This window comes from Bos indicus x Bos taurus, chromosome 2 (assembly GCF_003369695.1).
Source record: "Bos indicus x Bos taurus breed Angus x Brahman F1 hybrid chromosome 2, Bos_hybrid_MaternalHap_v2.0, whole genome shotgun sequence".
NCBI lineage: Eukaryota > Metazoa > Chordata > Mammalia > Artiodactyla > Bovidae > Bos > Bos indicus x Bos taurus.
The window spans coordinates 58559604-58587329 of record NC_040077.1 but is presented as its reverse complement, the minus strand read 5'-3'; the positions used below and the strand labels follow the sequence as shown (position 1 = coordinate 58587329).

Below are 27726 nucleotides of genomic sequence, written 5' to 3'. Positions count from 1 at the left end.
ACCTCCAAACACCCTGACGTTAGGGATTAGGTTTCAACAAATCAATTTGGGAGACACACAAACATTTAGTCTACAGCATTTGCCATACTTCAAGTGCCAAGTAAATTGGTACTTACTTGGCAAAAGCATTTTGCCAGAGACTGAACAACAACAAGGGCATTTGCCATTTGCCTCTGCAGAAACTGAATCTTGTGCTGCTGCAGCTGCTGGCCTTCAATATCCCAAGGGGAAGGCAGGCTGGAGAGTGAGGCACTCTGTGCTCTAGGGAAATGGTGGAACAAGTCTTTAGATAGTTAAATATTTTCAGGAACTGATTTCATGATCCCAACACTTTCATCTTTTCATATCTAGAAAAGCACTAAATCCCTTCATGGTGACATCAGCTCCTCATGACTAACAGAAAGCCTTCTGTAAAGTAAGTGCTTGATTGCACTGAACTCTCCCTTCACCAAAATCTTGCATATTAACATCCCCCTACTGCCTCTTGAGCCTTTGACTGTGTGGATCACAACAAACTGTGGAAAATTCTTAAAAGAGGTGGGAATACCAGACCACCTTGCCTGCCTCCTGAGAAACCTGAATGCATGTCAAGAAGCAGCAGTTAGAACTGGACATGCAACAACAGACTGGTTCCAAATCAGGAAAGGAGTACGTCAAGGCTGTATACTGTCACCCTGCTTATTTAACTTCTATACAGAGTACATCATGTGAAATGCAGGGTTGGATGAAGCACAAGCTGGAATCAAGATTTCTGGGAGAACTATCAATAACCTCAGATTCACAGATGACACCACCTTTATGGCAGAAAGTGAAGAGGAACTAAAGAGCCTCTTGATGAAAATGAAAGAGGAGAGTGAAAAAGTTGGCTTAAAACTCAACATTCAGAAAACTAAGATCATGGCATCTGGTCCCATCACTTCATGGGAAATAGATGGGGAAACAATGAAAACAGTGACAGACTTTATTTTTTTGGGCTCCAAAATCACTGCAGATGGTGACTGCAGCCATGAAATTAAAAGACACCTGCTCCTTGGAAGAAAAGCTATGACAAAGCTAGACAGCATATTAAAAAGCAGAGACAATATTTCGCCAACAAAGGTCAATATAGTCAAAGCTATGGTTTTTCCGTGGTCATGTATGGATGTAAGAGTTGAAACATAAAGGCTGAGTGGCAAAGAATTGATGCTTTTGAACTACGGTGTTAGAGAAGACTCTTGAGAGTGCCTTGGACTACTAAAGAAAATCAACCCTGACTATTCACTGAAAGGACTGATGCTGAAGCTCCAATACTTTGGCCACCAGATGCAAAGAGCTGATTCATTGGGGAAGACCGTGATGCTGGGAAACATTGAAGGCAGGAGGAGAAGGGGATGACAGAGGATGAGATGGTAGGATGGCATCACCAACTCAATGGACATGAGTTTGACTAAGCTCTAGGAGATGGTGAAGGAGGGAAGCCTGGCATATTGCAGCCCATGGGGTCACAAAGAGAAGGACATGACTGAGTGACTGAACAACCACCACCACTGCCTGTTTGGAGCAGTCTCTCAGAGATATCTGAGGTACTGGTTCCAGGCCTGAAGTCCTCAATTTGCCCCAAATAATACTTAACTCACAATGCTCACATTATGTATCTTTTTAGTCAGTACTTCCTTTGCAATTTAAAGATGTCAGTGATGGTTCTGGACAATTACTCCTAAAATCCCACAGAGTCACATCTAAAAAGCCCACCATCCAATGCCTTCAAAATGGGTAATAATGTTACAAATGACCTTACTACTTCACACTCTCCTCCCCAAGAAGTCCAGGCCTCTCCTTATGTCTGACAGTTTACAACATCCTACATATTCCCAACTCACATACACAAGCATGGAATGCATATGAAGACTACAAATAGAAGTGATGGAGTATTATCTGATTTACTGCAGACTAGACTTTTACATCTGCAAATCCAAGATAAGACAAGCAAACAAAATAAAACAAAATTGGGACTTCCCTGATGGTCCAGTGATTAAGACTCCTTGCATTCAGTGCAAGAGGCTCCAGGTTAGATCCCTAGTCATGGAACTAAGATCCCACATGGCCTCTCAGTGTGGTCAAACAAATAAATAAAACCAAATAAATAAACCAAAAAATAACAAACCGGTAGAGATAGAGAACAGAGTCGTGCTTACCAGAAGGGAGGGAGAGGGAGGAGAGCAAAACAGGTAAAGAGGATCAATCGTATGATGACAAATGGAAATAGACTTTTGGTGGTGAGAACACTGTAAGGTGTACAGAAGTCAAAATATAATGTTGCACACATGAAACATATTATAAATCCATGTTACCTCATTTTAAAACTTCAGAGTCAGTTAAGAGAGCAAACAAAAATCCTTTTTGTTGAACATAAGGCAGAGAGAGAACAGGCTTAAGGTATGGCTTGCTGATAAAAATCTGATTCGTTTCAAGTGTCCAGAGTTAACTTTAAGAAGAGAAGCATGTATCAAAAGAATTGTTGGTACGGATATGGGTACAAGGAGCTAAATGAAATCAACTAGACCAGAAGCCATGTATGTTTTTGAGGGAATTGTCCTCCAAAAGATTATCCATCTCATACTAAAAATGAATTTGAGACATAAAATGACTCTTGCCCTCAACTTTCCATGGGTAGCCATCATTTGAAGTTAAGGGCTTCCCTGGTGGCTCAGACAGTAAAGAATCTGCCTGCAAAGCAGGGGACCAGGGTTCAATCCCTAGGTCAGGAAGACCTCCTGCAGAAGGGAATGGCAACCCACTCCAGTTTTCTTGCCTGGAGAATCCCATGAATAGAGGAGCCTGGCGGGCTACAGTCCACAGGATTGCAAAGAGTGGGACATGACTGAGCAACTAACACTTTGACTTCACTTCACAGGAAAACCGAGCCACTGTAAGTATTACAAGGAATAAGAGATTTACTATGGGAATTTGAGTTTACCCACCTGCGTACTGAACTAGGTTAGTGAAAGTCTCAGAAGTAGGAGTTGAAGGATTGGAGAAGTAGTCACTGGTGACTTTATCCTGACACACTGGTACAAGGGGACAAGCTGGAGCCTGCAGGAAAACACAAGAAACCTGTGCATCTCACTGCCAGAGAGGAGCTGGAAGGCCGAGCAAAGGAGGAGCTTTGTGGAAAGCTCTGTGCAAGCCTCTGTGGGCCTCAGTCAAGCTTACAAGGGCTTGAGGTCAGTGCCGCCAGCAATCAAGATTAGCTGGAGCAGGAGGAGGGAACAGGACACCCACCAGGCACCTCTACATATTGTGTCTGATTGTCATAACCTTCCAAGAAAAGTATCTTCTGCTTCTGTCTGCCTTCTCATCTCATCTAAGTTCCACTAACTGGCCAACTCTATCCCACACTATCTAAAGAAGGGGATTCTGAGAAATGTTAGTTCCCAACCTTAGAAAGGAGTCCAGGTGCTAAGCCAACAATAAATAATCCAGCCCAGGAAGCAGACTGAGGGGCTGCTCAGCTCCAGGGGAGAGTATTTTCAGCTAGGGCCAACAATGATAACTGAAAACGCAAGAACTCCCAGAAGGCAGAGCTAACTAACGTCAGAGGATACAACGATCTGAAAATCTACTTACAGGAACCAAGACAATGGGTATAAACTTGGAACAGTCCCCACTCCACAGGAGCACGCTGTTCAATAGGATTCCAGTATTTTAGTGGACCAGTAACTGCTCTGTTCCTCTCATTGCTCCCCTTTCCAAGTAGAAGGGCTCATTCACTCTTGTCTCAATTCTTCTATCCAATCAGTATTCAATTTGTCTCATTAATTTCTTTCAAAAGTCTGTCAGGTGTCTGCAACTGTAGCCAGTAGGCTGAATCTGGCCATTGCTCATCTTTGAAAGCAAAGTTTTATTAGAAAGCATTTACATCTAGCCCATTTGTATACATGTTGCCAATGCCTTCTTTTGCATCACAAGAGTGGAGTTTAATAGTTGTGACAGAGACTCTGTGAGACCACAGAGACTAAATATTTAGTAATCTAGCTTTTACAGAAAGTTTGCCAATTCATTAATAAGCTCTATATGCTGCAGCCAGTGGTCACCTCTCTTGAGTCTATTTTAATCTTTTCATTCCAGTGATGAGTTCATAGTGTATATGTATATGATCTTTCTCACTTCTCTTTATCCTTGCACAGTATCTCATTGAGTGGATGTAACACAGCATTCAACCAGTCCCCTAATGATGGGCATTTGGGTTTTTTCCCAGTCTTCTGTTGCAATGAATAGCTGTGTGCAAATATCTTCCTATTTTCCCCTGGTGGTTTATTCAAAATAGGTTCCTAAAAGTAAGAATTCGGTGCCAACTAAGTGATACTGCCAACTCACCCTCCACTAGAAGTTTTACCATTCTGAAGTCTTACCAGTATGAAATTGCCTCATCAAGCCATTAGTGGGTGCTATCAAGCTTTTGGGTTTTGGCCAATTCTGTTAATGGGAAATAGGATCTCTGTGTACTTTTCAAATTGTGTTTCTGCTACTATCAGCAATGTTGAACACCTTGCAAATGATTAAGGTCATCTGTATTTCTTTTTCTATTAATCTATTTAAATTTTTGCTTATTTTTCTATAGGACCTATAAGTTGTTTTTCTCCTCTGTTACGTATAAGCTTTTTACATATTAGAACTATGAACCTTTGTCTTTGATACAAAACGCAAATGTTCTTCCCATTTTGTTATTTTTGCTTTGCCCTTCGTGGTTTTTATTTACTTGTTTTTTCCTATGCAAAAATTTGTTGTTTCTAAGTCTTCAGTTCAGTTCAGTCTCTCAGTCGTGTCCAACTCTTTGTGACCCCGTGGATTGCAGTATGCCAGGCCTCCCTGTCCATTACCAACTACCAGAGCTTGCTCAAACTCATGTCCGTTGAATTGGTGATGTCGTCCAACCATCTCATCATCTGTCATGGAACAACAGACTGGTTCCAAGTAGGAAAAGGAGTACGTCAAGGCTCTACATTGTCACTCTGCTTATTTAACTTATATGCAGAGTACATCATGAGAAACACTGGGCTGGAAGAAGCTGGAATTAAGATTGCTGGGAGAAATATCAATAACCTTAGATATGCAGATGACACCACCCTTATGGCAGAAAGTGAAGAGGAACTAAAAAGCTTGTTGATGAAAGTGAAAGAGGAGAGTGAAAAAGTTGGCTTAAAGCTCAACATTCAGAAAACGAAGATCATGGCATCTAGTCCCATCACTTCATGGCAAATAGATGCAGAAACAGTGGAAACAGTGTCAGACTTTATCTTTTTGGGCTCCAAAATCACTGCAGATGGTGACTGCAGCCATGAAATTAAAAGACGCTTACTCCTTGGAAGGAAAGTTATGATCAACCTAGATAGCATATCCAAAAGCAGAGATATTACTTTGCCAACAAAGGTCCAGACGTCTAGTCAAGGCTATGGTTTTTCCAGCGGTCCTGTATGAATGTCAGAGTTGGACTATAAGGAAAGCTGAACGCCAAAGAATTGATGCTTTTGAACTGTGGTGTTGGGTGAACACTCTTGAGAGTCCCTTGGACTGCAAGGAGATCCCACCAGTCCATTCTAAAGGAGATCAGTCCTGGGTGTTCATTGGAAGGACTGATGCTGAAGCTGAAACTCCAATACTTTGGCCACCGCATGTGAAGAGCTGACTCATTGGAAAAGACTATGATGCTGGGAGGGATTGGGGGCAGGAGGAGAAGGGGATGACAGAGGATGAAATGGCTGGATGGCATCACCGACTTGATGGACATGAGTTTGAATGAACTCTGGGAGTTGGTGATGGACAGGGAGGCCTGGCGCTCTGCAATTCATAGGGTCACAAAGAGTCGGACACGACTGAGCGACTGAACTGAACTGGATTATATTTTGAAAACAATATGTAACCTCAAGTTTAAGAGTGTTATCTATTATACAATTGGTTAGTTACAAAGAACAGGAACAGCCCCAGGCAGAATTGTCAAATGGTGGGTCTGAATTCTTTTTACAATTGGCAATCTTTTCTTAACGCTCCTGTTCCCCCGTAAGCCTTCATTTATCATACTGACCCATTATGCTCAGTGTGAAACTTGCTCAGTCTATGTGGCTTTTTATAACCCCTTGTACTATACAGTCCATGGAATTCTCCAGGCCAGAATACTGGAGTGGATAGCCTTTCCCTTCTAAAGGGGATCTTCCGAACCCAGGGATCGAACCCAGGTCTCCTGCACTGCAGGCAGATTCTTTACCAGCTGAGCCACAAGGGAAGCTCTAGCTTCCTAAATGAACCAACAGAACAAAACAAAGAAAAAGCTAGTGTGAATGAAGCAATGATGATTAAACAAACTCAAAAGGACTTTTAAGACCTTTATCAAAAATGATATTCCCTCATTAGCTAGTAATCTTTTAACCAGCTATAAGGGGTCATAGAGTTTCAGGTCTAGAATATAATTTAGCGTCACTCAACTCTTCCCCTACTGTTTTCTCTTGAATTCAAACTTGAATGGTTTGACTATTCTAACAACAACAAAAAATGCCTGACAGAAGCTCTATGACTACATTTATATTTATCATAGATAAAAAATATCTAGATATATAACATAAATCATAAACACAAATATAAAGTAGTATAATATATGCAAATGATTATATATTATTGACAAAAAACAAATGCATACCTTGAAGATTGAGAATTATATTTTATTCAGGGCATTATTGAGAACTATCGGCCAGAACAGCAGCCTGTCAGATAATTCTGAGGGACTATTCCAAAGAGGTAATGGAGAAGCCAGTATATAGAGGAGTTTTTGCTGAAAAAACAAACAGATGTAGTCTAAATTCAAATATTACTGCTAATCACAAAAACAGACATCTTAAATCAACAAATTAATGATTTTAGTGCTTTTCCATGTATGAGAAGATGCAAGAGTCTGGGTTTATAATCATTCCTTTGTTATGTACCTTTACTATCTAGGGGCAATACCTTGTTTTTCTTCTTCCTGAATTTCCCTCAGGGTGGAGCACTAGAGGAGGCTCCAGGGATATAGGCTTTATGATTAAAACATCCTTTGTTTACTGAAACAGCAGGAAACATTCTTTGTTCACAACACAAATGTTATGTTGTTGTTGTTCAGTCATTAAGTCACTTAGGACTTTTTGCTACCGCATGGACCGCAGCACCCGAGGCTCCCCCATCCTTCTCTGTCTCCCAGTTTGCTCAAACTCATATCCATTGAGTCCATGATGCTATCCAACCATCTCACCCTCTGCTGCCCCCTTCTCCTTCAGTCCTCAACCTTTCCCCACTTCAGGGTCTACTCCAATGAGTTTGCCCTTTGCATAATGTGACCAAAATATTGGAGCTTCAGCATCAGCATCAGTTCTTTCAATGACTATTCAGGGTTGATTTCCTTTAGGATTGACTGGTTTGATCTCCTTGTTGTCCATGGGACTCTCAAGAATCTTCTCCACCACCCCAACTCGAAAGCATTAATTTTTCAGTGCTAAGACTTCTTCATGATCCAACTCTCACATCTATGCATGACCAGTGGAAAAACCATAGCCTTGACTAGACGAACCTTTGTTGGCAAAGTAATGTCTCTGCTTTTGAATATGCTATCTAGGTTGGTCATAACTTTCCTTCCAAGGAGTAAGCATCTTTTAATTTCATGGCTGCAGTCACCATCTGCAGTGATTTTGGAGCCCAGAAAAATAAAGTCTGACACTGTTTCCACTGTTTCCCCATCTATTTCCCATGAAGTGGTGGGACCGGATGCCATGATCTTCATTTTCTGAATGTTGAGCTTTAAGCCAACTTTTTCACTCTCCACTTTCACTTTCATCAAGAGCCATTTTAGTTCCTATTCACTTTCTGCCATAAGGGTGGTGTCATCTGCATATCTGAGGTTATTGATATTTCTCCCGGCAATTTTGATTCCAGCTTGTGTTTCTTCCAGTCCAGCGTTTCTCATGATGTACTCTGCATAGAAGTTAAATAAACAGGGTGACAATATACAGCCTTGACATACTCCTTTTCCTATTTGGAACCACTCTGTAGTTCCATGTCCAGTTCTAACTGTTGCTTCCTGACCTGCATACAGATTTCTCAAGAGGCAGGTCAGGTGGTCTGGTATTCCCATCTCTTTCAGAATTTCCCACAGTTTGTTGTGATCCACACAAAAGCTTTGGCATAGTCAATAAAGCAGAAATAGATGTTTTTCTGGAACTCTCTTGGTTTTTCCTTGACTCAGCGGATGTTGGCAATTTGATCTCTGGTTCCTCTGCCTTTTCTAAAACCAGCTTGAACATCAGGAAGTTCACGGTTCACATATTGCTGAAGCCTGGCTTGGAGAATTTTGAGCATTACTTTACTAGCGTGTGAGATGAGTGCAATTGTGCGGTAGTTTGAGCATTCTTTGGCATTGCCTTTCTTTGGGATTGGAATGAAGACTGACCTTTTCCAGTCCTGTGGCCACTGCTGAGTTTTCCAAATTTGTTGGCATATTGAGTGCAGCACTTTCACAGCATCATCTTTCAGGATTTGGAATAGCTCAACTGGAATTCTATCACCTCCACTAGCTTTGTTCATAGTGATGCTTTCTAAGGCCCACTTGACTTCACATTCCAGGATGTCTGGCTCTAGATGAGTGATCACACCATCGTGATTATCTGGGTAGTGAAGCTCTTTTTTGTACAGTTCTTCTGTGTATTCTTGCCACCTCCTCTTAATATCTTCTGCTTCTGTTAGGTCCATACCATTTTTGTCCTTTATCGAGCCCATCTTTGCATGAAATGTTCCTTTGGTATCTCTGATTTTCTTGAAGAGATCTCTAGTCTTTCCCATTCTGTTGTTTTCCTCTCTTTGCATTAATCACTGAAGAAGGCTTTCTTATCTCTTCTTGCTATTCTTTGGAACTCTGCATTCAGATGCTTATATCTTTCCTTTTCTCCTTTGCTTTTCATTTCTCTTCTTTTCACAGCTATTTGTAAGGCCTCCCCAGACAGCCATTTTGCTTTTTTGCATTTCTTTTCCATGGGGTGGTCTTGATCCCTGTCTCCTGTACAGTGTCACAAACCTCATTCCATAGTTCATCATGCACTCTGTCTATCAGATCTAGGCCCTTAAATCTTTTTCTTACTTCCACTGTATAATCATAAGGGATTTGATTTAGGTCATACCTGAATGGTCTGGTGGTTTTCCCCACTTTCTTCAATTTCAGTCTGAATTTGGCAATAAGGAGTTCATGATCTGAGCCACAGTCAGCTCCCGGTCTTGTTTTTGCTGACTGTATAGAGCTTCTCCATCTTTGGCTGCAAAGAATATAATCAATCTGATTTCGGTGTTGACCATCTGGTGATGTCCATGTATAGAGTGTTCTCTTGTGTTGTTGGAAGAGGGTGTTTGTTATGACCAGTGCATTTTCTTGGCAAAACTCTATTAGTCTTTGCCCTGTTTCATTCCGTATTCCAAGGCCAAATTTGCCTGTTACTCCAGGTGTTTCTTGACTTCCTACTTTTGCATTCTAGTCCCCTATAATGAAAAGGACATCTTTTTTGGGTGTTAGTTCTAAAAGGTCTTGTAGGTCTTCATAGAACCGTTCAACTTCAGCTTCTTCAGCGTTACTGGTTGGGGCATAGACTTGGATTACTGTGATATTGAATGGTTTGCCTTGGAAACGAACAGAGATCATTCTGTTGTTTTTGAGATTGCATCCATGATACATAAATATAATTCATACATATTTCTATAATTAACTATAATGTATATTTATTATATAAGATTCAGTTTTATTTATGATAGATCTGTTTTGTGTCTTTTGCTTGTCTTTTAAATTGAAAATTTTAAAATGTGAGCCTTTTGTTTCTAGTGGGATTAAACTAGAATATGTGCAAAAATCAGTACAAAACCATTTCTATGACTGTTGAAACATAACAGATGTTAAGTACCCATCTACTGAATGAATACATTAATGATACGTTTAAGTCAGTAACAGTACAATTACCTATGAAGGATGCTACATTTTATTAAATAGCCAGAGATGTACTGAGAGGATTTTATGACCAAACTTAAACTGCACAAAAAGCTTTGCACATTCTTTCTCTCTTATGTGCAGAGCTAGTTACAAGTGAAGACTTTCTTGGAATTTCCCTGGAGTCCAGTGATTAAGACTCCATGCTTCCAATGCAGTGGACACAGGTTTAATCCCTGGTCTGGGAAACAAAATCCCACATGCCGAATGGAGTGGCCAAAAAAAATTTTTTTTCTCCAACTTTCGGTGGAGTCACTTTCAAAATCAGAGCCAAGAAACAAACTTAGAGAGTCTCAGGTGTACGGTCAGTAAATGTCTTAATGAATTGGAATTTCCAGAACCCCAAAAATAAGAGTAGAAATGCAAAATAATACTCATAGGGGAAAAAAAATAAACATATCTCTTTGCCATATACTTAGTAATTTTTAGATTTCAGTTAGACTCCAAGTTTGGACTGAGGTTAAAAATCATAGTTTTAATGACTCAATCTTAAATCTCTGAATTGTAGTGGGGAGGGGGCCCATCACATGTTGGAAGCACTTTCAGTCACAAGGTAATCAATAGGTAATCAATCTTTCTTAGGCTTCCCTCTTTAACCATTCATTAATTTCTAATTAATATATTCAGTTTAGTACTGGCAGTGTGTAATATTTAAATATACGTTGGTTAATAAGCTCTCAGTTTTTTGAGCTCAGAGATCCTTAACGTACTTTCTTCATACCATCCACAAAACCTAATGAAGGACAGACAACAAAGTGCTGTTCAGTATATGTGCACGGCTGATTGATTTAGTTAGATTTGTAAAATAATAAATATACTAAACTTATGACTGATGACCCAGGAGTTAGCTGGAACCAAAGATTCAAAGGGCTTTTAAAGTTTCTTGAGGCCTGGAATACTATCTTTCTTCTTTTTATTTTAGGAATCCAGCACAGCAACAAAGCAATGCACAGTCAATGAGCATTGAGTAATTAGTAAGTCATTAGACCAAACTGAACAACAAGAGAGACGTTCTCCAATGGTACACAAAGGGGAGGCAGGCTTGTTCCAGAGCTTTTGCCCTACCCGGAATAAGCACCCATTGCTGGTTCTGTTCTCCTCCTCCTCAGATGCTTCTAATTTTTGCAAGTGAACTCCACAAATCTGTTACCTGAAACATTTTACAAAGTGATCCTATTCAGAGACCTTAAATTATCAGCACCCTCTTAACAATCCAAATAGAATTAAGTGGTGGATTTAACAAATTGCACTAAAAAAACCCTGGTGGTCATAGTGTCAAGTGTACACACACAGGTAAGACAGTCAGCTTAAGGTTTTGTCTCCAAACCCTACAACAGTCTAGTGAGGGAGGCACTACTGTCCCCACTTTAAAGATGAGAACACTTGAAGGATTTCCCTGGCATTCCAGTGGTTAAGACTCTGCCCTTCCACTGCAGGGGGCATGAGTCTGATCCCTGGTCAGGGAGCTAAGATCCGCATGCCACATGGCACAGCCAAAAAGCAATTAACAATAATTATTACTATAATTATTTTTAAAAAGATGAGAGAACTGACAATTGCTGTGGCATTTCTCAAAATATGCTCCTGGACTGTGTTAGTATCACGTGGGCCAATTTGCGGCCACACTCTGGACATATTAAATCTGAGACTCTGGTGAGGGGTCCAGCACACTTAAGTTTTAACAAGTGTGCTAGAGTTTGAAATCACTGTGTTAGAGAATATAAACGACTTGATTTGCTCAGGTCACACACAGATTGGAAAGGCAGAACTGGGAACTGATTGGCATCAGCATCCAATGCCACTCTGCCCACTGCAGCCCATTTCCTCATGCTAGGGAGTCAAGTCACTTGCAGTTCAGTTCAGTTCCATTACTCAGTTGTGTCCGACTCTGCAACTCCATGGACTGCAGCATGCCAGGATTCCCTGTCCATCACTGACTCCCGGAGCTTGCTCAAACTCATGTTCATCGAGGCAATGATGTTATTCAACCATCTCATCCTCTGTCATCCCTTCTCCTCCTGCCTTCATCTTTCCCAGCATCAGGGTCTTTTCAAATGAATCAGCTCTTCGCATCAAGTGGCCAAAGCATTGGAGCTTCAGCATCAGTCCTTCCAATGAATATTCAGGAATGATTTCCTCTGGATTGACTGGTTTGATCTCCTTGCAGTCCAAGGGACTCTCAAGAGTCTTCTCCAACATGACAGCTCAAAAGCATTAATTTTTTTGTGCTCAGCTTTCTTTATGGTCCAACTCTCACATCAATACATGACCACTGGAAAAACCACAGTTTTGACTAGCAGACCTTGGTTGTCAAAGTAATGTCTCTGCTTTTTAACATGCTGTCTGGGTTGGTCATAGCTTTTCTTCCAAGGAGCAAACGTCTTTTAATTTCATGGCTGCAGTCACTGCCTACAGTAATTTCGGAGCCCAAGAAAATAAAGTCTGACACTGTTTCCACTGTTTCCCCATCTATTTGCCACGAAGTGATCAGACCAGATGCCAAGATTTTAGTTTTTTGAGTTTTAAGCCAACTTTTTCACTCTCCTCTTTCACTTTCATCAAGAGGCTCTTTAGTACTTCTCAGATTCTGCCATGAGGGTGGTGTCATCTGCATATCTGAGGTTGCTGATATTTCTCCTGGCAATCTTGATTCCAGCTTGTGCTTCATTCAGCCCAGCATTTCGCATGATGTACTCTGCATGTAAGTTAAATAAGCAGGGTGACAATATAAGCCTTGGCATACTCCTTTTCCTATTTGGAACCAGTCTGTTGTTCCATGTCCGGTTCTAACTCTTGGCTTCTTTACCTGCATACAGATTTCTCAGGAGGCAGGCAAGGTGGTCTGGTATTCCCATCTCTTGAAGAATTTTGCACAGTTTATTGTGATCCACACAGTCAAAGGCTTTGGCATAGTCAATAAAGCAGAAGTTGATGTCTTTCTGGAACTGTCTTGCTTTTTCAATGATCCAACAGATGTTGGCAATTTGATCTCTGGTGCCTCTGACTTTTCTAAATCCAGCTTGAACATCTGGAAGTTCATGGTTCATGTACTGTTGAAGAATTTTGAGCATTACTTTGCTAGCTTGTGAGATGAGTGCAATTGTGCAGTAGTTTGACCATTCTTTGGCATTGCCTTTGAGATTGGATTGAAAACTGACCTTTTCCAGTCCTGTGGCGACTGCTGCATTTTCCAGATTTGCTGGCATATTGAGTGCAGCACTTCCACACCATCATCTTTTAGGATTTGAAATAACTCAACTGGAATTCCATTATCTACACTAGCTTTGTTCATAGTGATGCTTCCTAAGGCCCACTTGACTTCTCATTCCAGGATGTGGCTCTAGGTGAGAGATCACATCATCATGGTTATCTGGGTAATGAAGATCTTTTTTGTATAGTTCTTCTGTGTATTCTTGCCACCTCTTCTTAACATCTTCTACTTCTATTAGGTCCATACCGTTTCTGTCCTTTATTGTGCTCATCTTTGTATGAAATGTTCCCTTGGTATTTCCGATTTTCTTGAAGAGATCTCTAGTCTTTCCCATTCTATTGTTTTCCTCCATTTCTTTGCATTGATCACTGAGGAAGGCTTTCTTCGTCTCTCCTTGCTATTCTTTGGAACTCTGCATTCAAATGGGTGTATCTTTCCTTTTCTGTTTTATCTTTTATCTTTTGCTTCTGTTCTTTTCTTAGCTATTTGGAAGACCTCTTCAGACAACCATTTTGCATTTTTCCATTTCTTTTTCTTGGGGATGGTCTTGATCACTGCCTCTTGTACAATGTCAGGAACCTCCATCCATAGTTCTTCAGGCACTTCATCTATCAGATCTAATCCCTTGAATCTGTTTCTCACTTCCACTGTATAATCATAAGGGATTTGATTTAGGCCATACCTGAATGGTCTAGAGGTTTCCCCTACTTTTTTCAACTTAAGTCTGAATTTGGCAATAAGGAGTTCATGATCTGAGTCACAGTCAGCTCCCGGTCTTCTTTTTGCTTACTATAGAGCTTTTCCATCTTTGGCTGCAAAGAATATAATCCATTTGATTTCAGTGTTGACCATCTGGTGATGTCCACGTGTAGAGTCTTCTCTTGTGTTGTTGGAAGAGAGTGTTTGCTATGACCCCAGTGTGTTCTCTTGGCAAAACTCTGTTAGCCTTTGCCCTGCTTCATTTTGAACTCCAAGGCCAAATTTGCTTGTTACTCCAGGTATCTCTTGACTTCCTACTTTTGCATTCCAGTCCCGTATGACGAAAAGAACATCTTTTGGGGTATTAGTTCTAGAACGTCTTGCAGGTCTTCATAGAACCATTCAACTTCAGCTTCTTCAGCATTACTGGTTGTGGCAGAGACTTGGATTACTGTGATACTGAATGGTTTGCCTTGGAAATGAACAGAGATCATTCTGTCGTTTTTGAGATTTTTTTTGCAGTACCCAAGCACTGCATTTCAGACTCTCTTGTTGACTATGATGGCTACTCCATTTCTTCTAAGGGATTTTTGCCCACAGTAGTAGATATAATTGTCATCTGAATTAAATTCACCCATTCCAGTCCATTTTAGCTCACTGATTCCTAAAAAAATCACTCTCCCACTCCCTCAAAAGGCCAGGTGTGTGCAAGACTGAAATTCAATAAGGGAAAAGAATCCAGTTCCTAGAAGAGCTTCATAATCTCAGAGTTTTAAAGACCCTTAAGAATAAACTCACATACAAAGTCCAAAGAAGTAAATATATAATTTTCCTGACTAAAGTTAAATACATGTAATGATTTTTGCTCTGAAAATGAAGAGATCAGCAAGGACTTTAAAGTAGAGTGTTATACTCATTTTATTCAGTGCTTTTTTTTAAAAACTTTTTTACGGTATTGAAAACAACCTTTTCCTCTTTGTATCACCTGGTACTGACTATGAAATGATGCTTTAGAGGTATAGTAGTTCACAGAGTTCATAATTTAAGTACATGTAATTTGTGTCCTAATTAGCCATTTTTCCTTCCTTGACTTAAAAAGACCTATAAAACTTTCTGAGAGGAGAATAAAAACTAAAGAACACTCTGAACCGGTCTTGTTGAAAGTAGCATAATATCACTCAGGCCTTGGTATCAAAATCAGCTGGATTAGACACAACTTGAAAAACTTACTAGTCAAACAATTCATGTGGGCTCCCCATGCCTTAGTTCACCATCTAAATGTAAATAAGAACTGTAACTATTTCATTGAGTGGCTTCAAGAACCTCTGTAAATAACTCAGTGAAGCACTTAAGACAGCTCCTGCACTTAATAAAAGCTTAGTAGATGCTCATCCTCATTTTTATTATTGCTATTATTAGCCACGTGAGAATACTACCGCTGAGCTCCAGGTCTGCCACTGGCACATTCATCCATTCAGTGCTGTTTCCTTTATGTCATCCCTCACAATGTTTTATAGAGCTGTTTTAATTTTCAGTAGCTATTTCTTCTGCATGTGTTTTGTTTCCCCTAGTATACAAACCATATACACTCATAAACCCACTCATTCTCATGACTCAGACTTTATAATCATGGTCCAGAGTAGGGGCCCCTGTCCCAAAGCTAATTAGAGGAGTGATGCTTATTATGAAGGGTCCTTTCTCTGAAAGTATCCTTGCCACCAATCACTGGAAGTCTGTCATGCTTAGTGACTCATTCTGTTGTGTCATCATCAGCTCTTCCCTCTCCAGACTCCCTTTCAAACAAAATGCTACTGAAAATGGGTAACCTATTCAACCAACAGTATCAATAGTCAGACTGAATGAGACATGTGTGGATCTTGAGTATATTGGATTCTGCTGTGAAACAGAGTGAAAGAATTGAACATTCCCCAATAGTTGACTCTAGGAGCCAAAGGCAATGCTGTTCTGTGCCTTAGACATTCCTTTGTAAAAGTTGGTAAAGGTGTTTGCCTTGGAAACCAATACAAAGTTTCAGAAGTGTCTTTCCATAAACACAGTTTCAATTGGAAAATGTTAGCTCCATGAACTACCCAAAATCAGGATAAAAATACTGAGCATGAATATCAGCAAGCATATGCATAGCAGTGTCATCTGGCAAAAAGAAAGGAAAGAAGGAAGAAATGTGTGTGACCGGGGTTGGGGCAGGGGGGCGGTGGAGGGAAGGAAGATCCATAATTTCTCATACATGCTACTCCATGAAATCTTTAACCAGAACCAAACACACGGAGTATGAAGATTAAAATTAAAAACCCAATGTCAATCTTTCTATCTACACACATTAACCTAACAACTTTGATCTGTTGTTCAGTCACTCAGTCGTGTCCAACTCTTTGAGACTTCATGGACTGCAGCTCTCCAGGCTTCCCCGTCCTTCACCATCTCCTGGAGCTTACTCAAACTCACGTCCATGGAGTCCGTGATGCCATCCAACCATCTTATCCTCTCTTGTCCCCCTCTCCTCCTGCCATCAATCTTTCCCAGCATCAGGGTCTTTTCCAATGAGTTGTCTCTTCAAATTAGGTGGTCAAAGTATTAGAGTTTCAGTATCAGTCCTTCCAGCGAATATTCAGGATTGATTTCCTTTAGGATGGACTGGTTGGATCTCCTTGTAGTCCAAGGGGCTTTCAAGAGTCTTCTCCAACACCACAGTTCAAAAACATCAATTCTTCAGTGCTCAGCTTTCTTTATGGTCCAACTCTCACATGTATACATGACTACTGGAAAAAACTTTGATCTAATTAGCACCATAAAGGTATACAGTTTAGACAAAAGTTCAGTGCTAACAATGAGATAAACAATGGTGATTGTCAATATCATCTTGATATTAAGAAGTCTGGGTCCTCATTAAATTAGCTAATTTGATATCCCAAATTTGCAATATTAGCATCTCCACCCTCCCAAAGCCACCACTATGTAGCATGGCCAATTACACTCAACAAGCATCAGCATGCCTGGGCTTTTAGACGCTACAGTCAGTTACTACAGATGAGTTGAGCATGTTTCCAAGCCACCCTAAGTATGAAAACAAACATATATTCAAATGAGGATACACAATGACCTAATGGGAAGCATTCAGTCAAGCGTCTATGGACCAGTTCAGACTGGCACCTTTATCCCTTTTGGTTTCATCTGTCCCTCCCAGTCAGGGCACCAGTACAGAGCTGAGGTGGGGAGGGGAGTGGTGGTCCTTGCAGAAGCCCAGGTGTTTTGCCTAAACTCTGATTATAACAACACATCCAACAGCGGCAGGCATCCTAGCTGCACAGGCCTGATAACTCTATCAGACCCTACTCATTCAAAGGACTCCAGAGACCCCCCTTTCCACCCTCAGCTTGAGGCAGATCTCAATGGACTGACGAGTATGAGAAACTGAGATAAGTGCTAGCTACAATTACGGAGATAACGTTTGTGGTGCTGCAATTAGGCTTGTGTCAGCGCTTCCATTAACCTTTGCATTGCCAGCATTTTCCCACTTGGCATTCTAAGTGAGTCACAGCATGTAAATTAGGAAGGAACACAAGCTGCTGAGTTACAGGGCCAGTGAGAAGCAGCCAGTGGGAGATCATGACAGCCTCTACTGAGCTGCTCAACAAGCACAGCAGGAAACGAGGAGCTTTACAAGAAGCTCCCACACCACTGTTCTTGCATTCTCTGATGCTGAAATGATTTCTGGTGATGATGTGAACTTATAACTGTATCACCTGAGAGAATGTGGGCATTAGAAGGATCTCGAAAATTTATCAGGGCCTTTCCTTTGGCTGACTTAGGTTTCCTGACCAAATAGTCCTTTTAAACAGTGCTGTTGCTGCTAAGTCACTTCAGTCGTGTCCAACTCTGTGCGACCCCACAGACGGCAGCCCACCAGGCTCCCCTGTCCCTGGGATTCTCCAGGCAAGAACACTGGAGTGGGCTGCCATTTCCTTCTCCAATGCATGAAAGTGAAAAGTGAAAGTGAAGTCACTCAGTCGTGTCCAACTCTTCGAGACCTCATAGACTGTAGCCTACCAGGCTCCTCCATCCATGGGGTTTTCCAGGCAAGAGTACTGGAGTGGGTTGCCATTGCCTTCTCCGTTTAAACAGTGCAGAGTAATGCTTTTTAAGGCCATTTGAGACAAAGTACATAGGTTTTATGATTATCAGTGGAGTTTAGTAACTCTGTATTAACACCCATTATCTCATTTAACATTCACAATAATTGAACAAGATTTATAGAATATGTGTTGTTACCTTTCTTTGACAGAGATTAAATGAAAAGCAGAGCAGTTAAGTAGCTTTCTCAAAATCACTCAGTAAGTTAAGTCCAGGACCAACACAAACCTAAGCATATAGATTAATATCCAGAACAGATCACATTAGTCTTTACCACTAAGGACTGAAATGCTAAAATACCTTTTCTTCCCTGTACCACAAGCCAGCCCTGAGTTGCCTAATCAAAAAAGAAAAAGAAACAAAAAAGAAAAGCTCAGGGTTTGAGAAATCTTATCATAATCACCATTAAGAAATATTTGCTAGGCATTTTATATATAAACAGATTTTTTTTTTCTTTACTAATCCTCCTCTAGGATTCAAAAACTTTGTCACTAAAATTCTTGGTCACCCCTTGCTATTCAGCCTTGAATTCTATTAAACTGAAAAGAAAACAATAATCTTTTCCTAAAAACTAGATTGGGCTTCCCTGGTGGCTCAGTGGTAAAGAATCTGCATGCCAAAGTAGAAGCAGGTTTGATCCTTGGGTCAGAAAGATCCCTTGGAGAAGGAGATGGCAACCCACTCCAGTATTCTTGTCTGGGAAATCCCATGGACAGAGGAGCCTGGCAGGCTACAGTTCATGGAGTCACAAAAGAGTCAGACACAACAGAGCAACTAAACAACAACAATAACAGCAACAAAAACAGAATTCCATCTTTCCTATCATATTTGATTTGCTTCAAATATTCATGTATAAACCTACAATGAATGATACCACCACCATCTTTTTACCTGCACCATATGATTCTCTTCCCTCAAAAGTTTAATGTTAGGAATTTTTAAATGACACTGATATGGTTTTTCTTCCCTTTATTAATAGGTTAAAAATTAATAACCTCAAATTTTGTTCACCTAACTCTGGTTTGGAATGCTTTTTTCCCATCAAAACTTAAGGCCGATTTCAAGTACATTGGGCCCATTGATCTGACTGACATTTGCAGCTGTGTGCCCAACCAACTTGGACGGTGTAAGTCTGAGCTGATTATCATGAAATCAAAGGCTAGATTTCAGTGGCTTTGGGCTAAATTAGTGATTTCCAAATTTGCTGATGATAAAAAATAAACTGGGGCCATTGTTAAAAATATAGATTTTCAGATTTGGGGGGAATCTCTAAGTTCAAGAAGTACCCCAAGGGATTACTTTTTTCAATTACATTTGGGAAACATGGTGCTAAATGTTTGTTTTAAATGAAAACCTAATATAAAGCAAGAATCTTGGTTGACTTGGTTGATCTTAGAGGTTCTCTTAATTCAAGAAACTGAAATTAAAAAAAAAAAAAAAGAAACTGAAATTAGTTTATGTCAGTTGAACTTGGGAAGATAAAAAGTATGAAAGATGACTTTTGTGCCCTATATAACATATTTTACAAATTTTGGTTATAATTTTATCTGTAAGCATCAATCTTTTTTAAAATTTGTCACAAACAACTAAACCAGATATAGCACTGTGCTTGGCATAAAGTCCCTAATAAATATTTCATTGAGGAATGAATGGAGAAAATGACTCAAGTCTCCACCTCTCCATAAAGTCCTCACCCATCTTTCCAACAGTCTGTAATACCTTTTCCTTTTTTCATATCTTATAAATACAGCCAACTCCATCCCACAGTGCACTAGATCCAATTACATTCTGTTGTTCCTGTATGGGAGCACAATGTAGTGAAGAGAAATATGGCTTTAGATTCAAACACACGTAGACAAATTTCTTCTGATCTGTAAAATGAGGATATGCTAAGTATCTCACAGGGTTGTTGAGGGCAGTAAATGAATGATGGCTGCCAAATACCAGACTATACACCATATGAAGGCATGAATCTTTGTCTTCTCGGCACTTAATACAATATGAGGTCACTGTAAGACCTACGCTTATGGTATTTTCTTTTTTCCTTCTTTCCTTATATACTCTAAAATACCTCAAAATGAGGGACCAAGTCTTATACTTATTCCCTTGCCCCCATTCTTCATCACTTACCTGAGCATATAATAGATACTCAAATAATTACTTGTTTAGAAAGAGAAAAAAGGAAGGGCAAAGAGAAGAAGCAGAGGAAGGAGGATGGAGCACTGAAGGGGAGAAAAAGACACATTTAAAAAAAGGGTTTTTTAGGAAGGGTTGTCTTACTCTCAATACTCCCAGGCACCACAGAACCAGCCCTCAGAGTCAACATTCTAAGATCGACAAGCAGGAGTTCTTTCTCACAATAATTGTTTGCAATTTTGTTCACTTCTAATAACTTAGGTTTCAGTACAAAGAATAAGTGATTTTGCCTACACTGCATGTTATTCTCTCTGAAATACAGTTTTTATTTACTGAGCCATCTCTGCTTGCTTGCAAAACAAAGTTTCTTTCAAATATAATTCATATAATGGAAAAGAAAAGTAAGAATCATAGAATTATATATTATGCATATACCAGAATTCTCCACATTCCTAGCTCCAAGAAAAACAAACACTGAAAACAAGTGGGAAAAATTTCTCAGGTGGTTTTCATTTACTAGTGTTTATAGAGCTAAAAATTTATTAGAGGTAATTGTCAGTGGGCTCATCTTTTTACAGATGAGATCCAAAACTAACACCCAAAGAGGTTAAGTAGCTCACCTAAGAACACATGAGTCAAAATTCCAAGCAGGACGAATCATTTATACTTATAGAAATTGTATAGAATTCTTACATTTTAGATCCATAAGTGATCTTGGGTGCTGTGCCTGTGTGCTCAGTCGCTCAGTGGTGTCCAGCTCTTTGCGGCCCTTTGTACTGTAGCCTTCCAGGCTACTCTGTCCACAGGATTTTTCAAGCAAGAATACTGGAGTGGGTTGCCATTTCCTGCTCCCCACTGGAGTGGGTTGTCATTTCCTTCCCGACCTAGGGATCCTACCCAAGTCTCCTGCATTGGCAGAGGGATTCTTTACCGCTGAGCCATCAGGGAAGCCCCATAAGAGATCTTAGAAACTCCCAAGACTTTCATATCATTGCCAAGTCAAAATACCTAATACAACATTCCTTATGTTGCTGCCTGAATAGCACCTGTGAGAGCTCATTCCCTCACAGCCATTCTATTTATGAGTTTCGTTTTTATATCAAACCATAATATCCCTTCTTCCACCTTGTATTCCTAGTTCTCATCTTCAAAAAATAGATTCATTCTGTGCTTTTTCTCTTTATATTTTCACTGTTCTCTCCAACATTTATTATATTCCATATTTCTGAGTATTTCCAGACATTACTTGGCCTGTATTGATGTTGATGAGAATGATGATGATGATAACAATGAAAATAACAGTGAGAAGAACCTATGTTTACTGAATGCTTTTTATATGTCAGTCATTGTGAAAAAGCACAAGCATTGATTATCTGTTTTGTTCAGTGCTTATACACAGCACCTAGAAGAATGCCTGCGATGTATCAGACATTCAATAAACACCAGTAGACTGAAGGCATCCTCATCAAAACTCTCTGAAGTTGAGAGCTGGAGGGTTTCCCCTGTGCCTTAGCAGTAAAACATCGCCTGCAATGCAGGAGATGCAGGAGATATGGATTCGATTCCTGAGTCAGGAAGATCCTCGGAAGGAGGGTGTGGCAACCTGCTCCAGCATTCTTGCCGGGAAAATCCCAAGCACAAAGGAGCCTGGCAGGCCACAGTCCATGGGGTCACAAAGGGTCGGACACGACTAAAGCAACTGAGCACATATGTTGGAATTGTGAAGCAAGACAAAACTTCGCATATGCACTTAATCATTGTGCTTTATGCTTACAAATGTTTTTCTCTTGTAAACACAGTAACACAGCTGTGACCATAGATTTCATTTATTAGCTATTATATGTAAAGATTCTACATCTAGAACTAGCCTATAGCATTTTAGAGTTCTGTCCACCAAGATTGATTCCCATCACATAGAGATAAGCCATTGTTTCTCTCTTCTAAAAAAAAAAAAAATAATAATCAGCTCTTGTCTCCAACATCTGCAAGCTGCCACCCCATCAATTTTCAGAAAAATTCATTTAGACTTATCTACCTTGCTACCTCCAATTCCGCTCCTTCTGTTGTTATTTAAAACCACTTCATTTACTTTTGCCCAAATCCCCATGAGAATTACTCTTGTCATCATCAATGAATTTCACTGTTTGAATCCAATAATCAATTCATAGTTCTAATCTTATTTATCAGCCACACTGAACATTAATCCTCACTTCTCCTCTAACCACTGTCTTCATTTGCTTTCTAGGACACCCACTACTTTAGACTCCTCACACTTCACTGAGCAACCCTTTTCGTCTCCAGTTCTCTCCCTCACCCTGAGCTCTTGGTAGAGTGCCCCAAGGCTCAGTCCCTGGTATTCTGTTTATACTCACCACATTGTTCATCTAATCCCTTCTCATGGCATTAAACATAGTCTCTATACAAAAACTCTCACATTTACAATTCATGTCCACAACTCTCTTCCCAACACTTTATCTAGTTGTCCAACAGAAAATCAAAATGCAACTCCCTTTACACCAAACAAAATCCCACTTGATGGAAACTCCATCACTGCTAAAGCTAAAATCCCTCCAATCAATATTAACTCTTCCCTTACAATCTGTCATTTAATCTTCCAGAAAATTCTAATGGTAAAAACTTCTATTTTTAAAAAATATAAATCTGATAATTTTACTCCTCTATTCAAAACCTTTCAATGGCTCTCCATATCACTCAGAGTAAAAACTAGGTCATTACAGTGATCTATTGTGTCCTGCCTAACCCAGCCCTCTGTTGCCTTTTTAACCTTATCCTAATTAATTCACTTGATCCCATAAAAATTGTGATCGCTTGCCATCCCTTTTTTATAGATGAGACTGAGACTCAAAGTTGAGTGAGTGATCTAAGATTAAAAGGCCAGCATATGGTATACAAGATGGGAACTCAAGTGACTGCTCTTCAGCATTATTCCATCTCTCTAACCAGGAAGCAACTTGACTTTCACTGCAGAATCTTGAGGAGCCTCAAAAACCTGTGGTGCTGTGTACTCCTCAACATGGGAGATGAATGTGGGGCTGAAAACAGGAGAATTCATTGAACGTCTGATTAAGATTCCACACACCATCCTGCACAGATAGGCAACCCTGGAGCAGGAATAAAGATCTACCTGATGGCAACCATGAGCCAGAAAGATACTAGACTGAAGGATAGGCAGCCCTGGAGCAGGAATAAAGGTTTACTTGGTGGCAATCATGAACCAGAAAGATACTGGACTGAAGGACACTAGACACTAGAGAGGGCGTGGGGAGGCACACCATTCCCAGTCTGAAATTAGAAATATTCTTCCTATACATCTCATCACTATTCCTACGAACATTTCAAAAACAGTTTTTAGAGTATTAACACGGAGCAGTATAGATCTGGCTAAACAGCTTAGTCAAAAAATTAATGAAAATGACAAGTCTGCATTCAAAGACAAACTATTTAATGACTAATTTTTTTAATTGGTTCTAGGCTGAAACCTTGTATAACAAGTTTCAGCACCGAGAAGAAATTTTATGCTACAGTTATGAACCTCGGATAATAAAAGATTTAATGGAATTTCAAATAGGCCATTAATTATAACATGCCAATATAACAAGAAGATTAAAATATGTCCAAACTAAACAAGTTCAATACAGTTTAAGTACTTTGTTTGAAATTAAATTTTCCCAAGTATATATTTTGATATCAAATCTTGAAAAGTTAAATACTGAAACAGATAGCAAAAGCTTTTTTTGTGGAAAATTTCCATAAAATATGCCCACACGGCTTACTTCAAATATTAACAACTTTTTAACCAAATGAATTAGATATTAGATCAAGCATACAGAAAGTGGGGATAAGACGGTTGTAGGATATGTATATTTATACTTTCTTATATTTTTGAAAGAAATTTTTCATGGTAAATTTTGAGATGTTTGTGACAATATATTTCCCACAAAATAAGCTTCCAAAATAAGAAAAAGGATTGGGTAGTGTTGCTATTGAATGTTTTGAAGTGTAGACTTCTGAAGAAACAGATGGTATATAGAGGGCGCTCATTCTGCAGAGATAAAGGAAAAGATAGGAGGCAGTAATAGCTACTCGGTTGTTTTTCCTAAGAGGGTTGTGTGGTGTTGAGGGAATTATATAGATTCCAGCTGTATCTGGGGTTGGCATCAAAAAGATTTGTTTGTGGGTTGGATGTGGGAGGTGAGGAGAGAGAGGAATTAAAGATGACAAACAAGTTTCTGGCTTGAGCAACTGACAAAAGATGATGCCATTTACTGAAAACAGAAGCGGGTCGGGCAAACAGGTCTGTCGGGTGTGGAATCTCAAGGTCTTTGGGGGACTGCCTAAGTTCAAGAAGCTTGTTTGAGTCATCTAACTGGTAAAGTCAAGTGGGATGTAGAATATCCGAGTTTGGAATCATCTCCACTAAATCAGCAGCAGTGATCGTGGTGCTGACCAGAGTCAGCATCACATGTGTACAGAGTAAGCTGCCACCCTGAGAGTGGTGTGGTGGCATAGGAAAAGTCCAGCAGCAAAGCAAGGAAGTCAAGGCTCTTGTTCTCCCCTTCCAGTATTTAGACGTGGGATTCATTCCAACTTTCTACGTTTCACAATGATGCACAAACACTTCACAATCATTTATAATATATACTCTGAATTCAGAATACTGGGGTCAAATTCCAGCTGTACCTCTTACTAGCTATGTAACTTCAGAAAAGGTATTTGTTAGGGCCTCAATCTCCTCATCTATAAAAGAGGAATATCATAATGATTTCACCAGTTTGTTTTGAAAAATAAAGTAATATGTGTTCCCTTGTGGCTCAGCTGTAAAGAATTTGTCTGCAAATCGGGAGACCTGGGCTCAACCCCTAGGTTGGGAAGATCCCCGGGAGAGGGGAAAGGCTACCTGCTCCAGTATTCCTGCTTGGAGAATTCCATGGACTGTATAGCCCATGGGGTTGCAAAGAGTCGGACACGACTGAGCGACTTTGACCTCATTCACTTCACCAGTGTTTGACACACACATTACTTAGTGTACCTGACGTAAAAAGTGCTAGTTAAGTATTTGTCCTCACTATTTTTATAAGAAGATTAGTCTACAGTAGCATTTCCCAAGATCTGTCTGTTGACAAGATCTTTCTTGAAAATAGCATTATGCAAAAACCCAATACGTAAAGAAAGTATAGACAAATACTTGTGGCTAAAAGGTAGCATCCCTCAGCCACCACCTGAACTTAGCACTTTTCCTTGCCTTACATCATGTATCCACTGAAGGTGGTCTGTGAAGTTTCTGAAAAAGCCATCAAGCTAGATAATCATTCAAAAGCAAGAGAAAAAATAAAGATGTTTTCAGACATACAAGCAATAAAGACTCCAACATCCATAAATCTTCACTTAAAAAAAAAAAAACAACAACTCTGTGCATTGGCAATAAGAAAAGTGAAGCTGGAAAGTCAGTTGTCTAACTGGAGTGATGCTTCTCCATTTATTATGCTTCACATTCCCTGGAGGGCCCTTCATGTGTATTATAAGGCCTTCCTCATCCCACCTCACCTTGACCTCACTCAGTCCTCCTCCGAGGAAGAATGAGTTAACAAGATTGGAAAATTTGAAGAGAGAGACTGGGTGTAAGAAGGCCAGTCCTGGGACCTAGGTTACCTGCAGGGAAGTACCTTGTGGGGTACACAGGGACCAAGTCGGGGGAGCTTGCCCTCGTCCTGAACTGCCTATGCCTTGGTTAGTATGACCATCTACTGGGATGGTAGCTCTGGGAACTGGTATTAGGAAGCCCACTTGTCCACCAATGTGAATTTTTCTAATATCCTGTCAGTAACAGAGGTCATATTTTGGTTCCCATATGCCTTTATACTTTTGCCTGATCTCTCAATTGGTTTTGAAAAATTAAATGAGGAAGAAGTGTGCTACTTAGAAGACCTTGATCTTCAATAATGTGGGATAACAGTGAACTCAGAAAGGGATCAAATTCACTGGCAGATTCCTAAGATAAGAAAGGCCCATATCACAAAACCAAAATTTATTTATCCTGCAGAGAAGTTGGATTTTATTCTACCAGGAGGCAAAGGCCATTGGACCACTTTCAATCAAAGGTGACATGACCAGATTGGTATGTTGATTATTTTCTTAGATAGTGTGGGAAAGAAACAAAGAGAGCACTGAAAAGGGGGATCAGGTTAGAAAGAGAAGGCAGCAGTTTCTGAAGGCTGAATTCACCTGTTTTATAACTTTGTCTAAGACTGTCGCAAATGACGATGTCATGTTTTGCCAACCTGTTATCTAATTCTGAATAGCTGGTCTGCTGGCTCAGTAAGATTGCATTAAGCCAAGCAATCAGATAAGTAAAACTACAACTACATTTAGGATCTTCATCACGATGTTTCAAAATATGCTTTACAACTTTTCATTTAAGAAAAAGAATGAAGTAATGTTGCTCTCTTCTGACTTCCAAAGTTTAGTTTCCTAAAGTATCCATGATAAGTTTTTAGAATTTTAAAAGGCAAAATATTACTAGTCACAAAGTGATGGCTTGAAATTTTGTGGCTGTAAAATAGACCATTTTGTCATTCATAAAATCAGCACAATATTAAATTTTGATACAAAACAGATGTATACTACTTGCTGCAGCCTTGAAGATAATTTTTTAGCAATGTCAAAGTAGATCAGATGCTTAACGATACTTTTAAGCCATAAGCTGGTCCTTGGTCCCTTACCTTTCTGAGGTTTCTATTGTTGTGCCATTCCTTGGAGCAAGATACCTCCATTAGACCCAAGGCAACTGTTTTTGATTCCGAGTTAAAGTTTCTGGTTTCTGTCGCAAACACGTTCTATGCTCCATGATTGGTGTTGTCCAACATTGTACCAAACACTAGGTGTCTTGGCATAACAAGGTATGATATAATCCATGTTTCCAAAGAACTTGCAGTCTCTGGGAAAAAAACAGGAGTGATAAAACTTATAAAACAGCAAAATTTGTAAATAATTACAAATTTTTGTAAGAAATTACAAAACATACAGTAATAATAACACCCCCATGTTCACTTCCTAATGCTTCCTTCCTCCATAAAGAAATCCCCTGACATTATCCAATACATGGTAAGAAACAAACTTCTTTGGGAAAACAAAAAGAAAATATTCACCTAGCCAGGCAAATCAGATGTATTAAGTGGGGCTCTTGGGGATTTAAGTTCTTCCCCTGTTTTGTTATTATTGCTTGTTCTGTTATCTTTCGTTTGTTTGTTTGTTTTCCACACAGTTGCTCAGTGCTCTCTTTCTTCATTGACTACATTCATCCCCTTCAAAAGGGTCCTCTTTTCCAAAGTGCAGGCCTAGCTATTTCTGAAGTTTAACCACTCTTCTCCCTGCTGATCCATAGGAAATATAATATATTAATAAGGAAACTCCCTTGTGGCTCAGCTGGTAAAGAATCCACCTGCAATGCAGGAGACCTGGATTTGATCCCTGGGTTGGGAGGATCCCCTGG

At 39.8% G+C, this 27726-nt stretch overlaps 1 long non-coding RNA gene across 1 annotated transcript in view; it reads right to left on the bottom strand.

Moving 5' to 3' along the window:
• Window positions 1-27168, bottom strand: part of LOC113880917 — a 66195-nt gene extending 39027 nt beyond the window's left edge. Inside the window, exon 1 of the long non-coding RNA XR_003507878.1 lies at window positions 26957-27168. This is a non-coding gene — a long non-coding RNA (uncharacterized LOC113880917). The remainder of the gene's footprint in view (window positions 1-26956) is intronic.
• Between the last annotated feature and the right edge of the window lie 558 nt (window positions 27169-27726).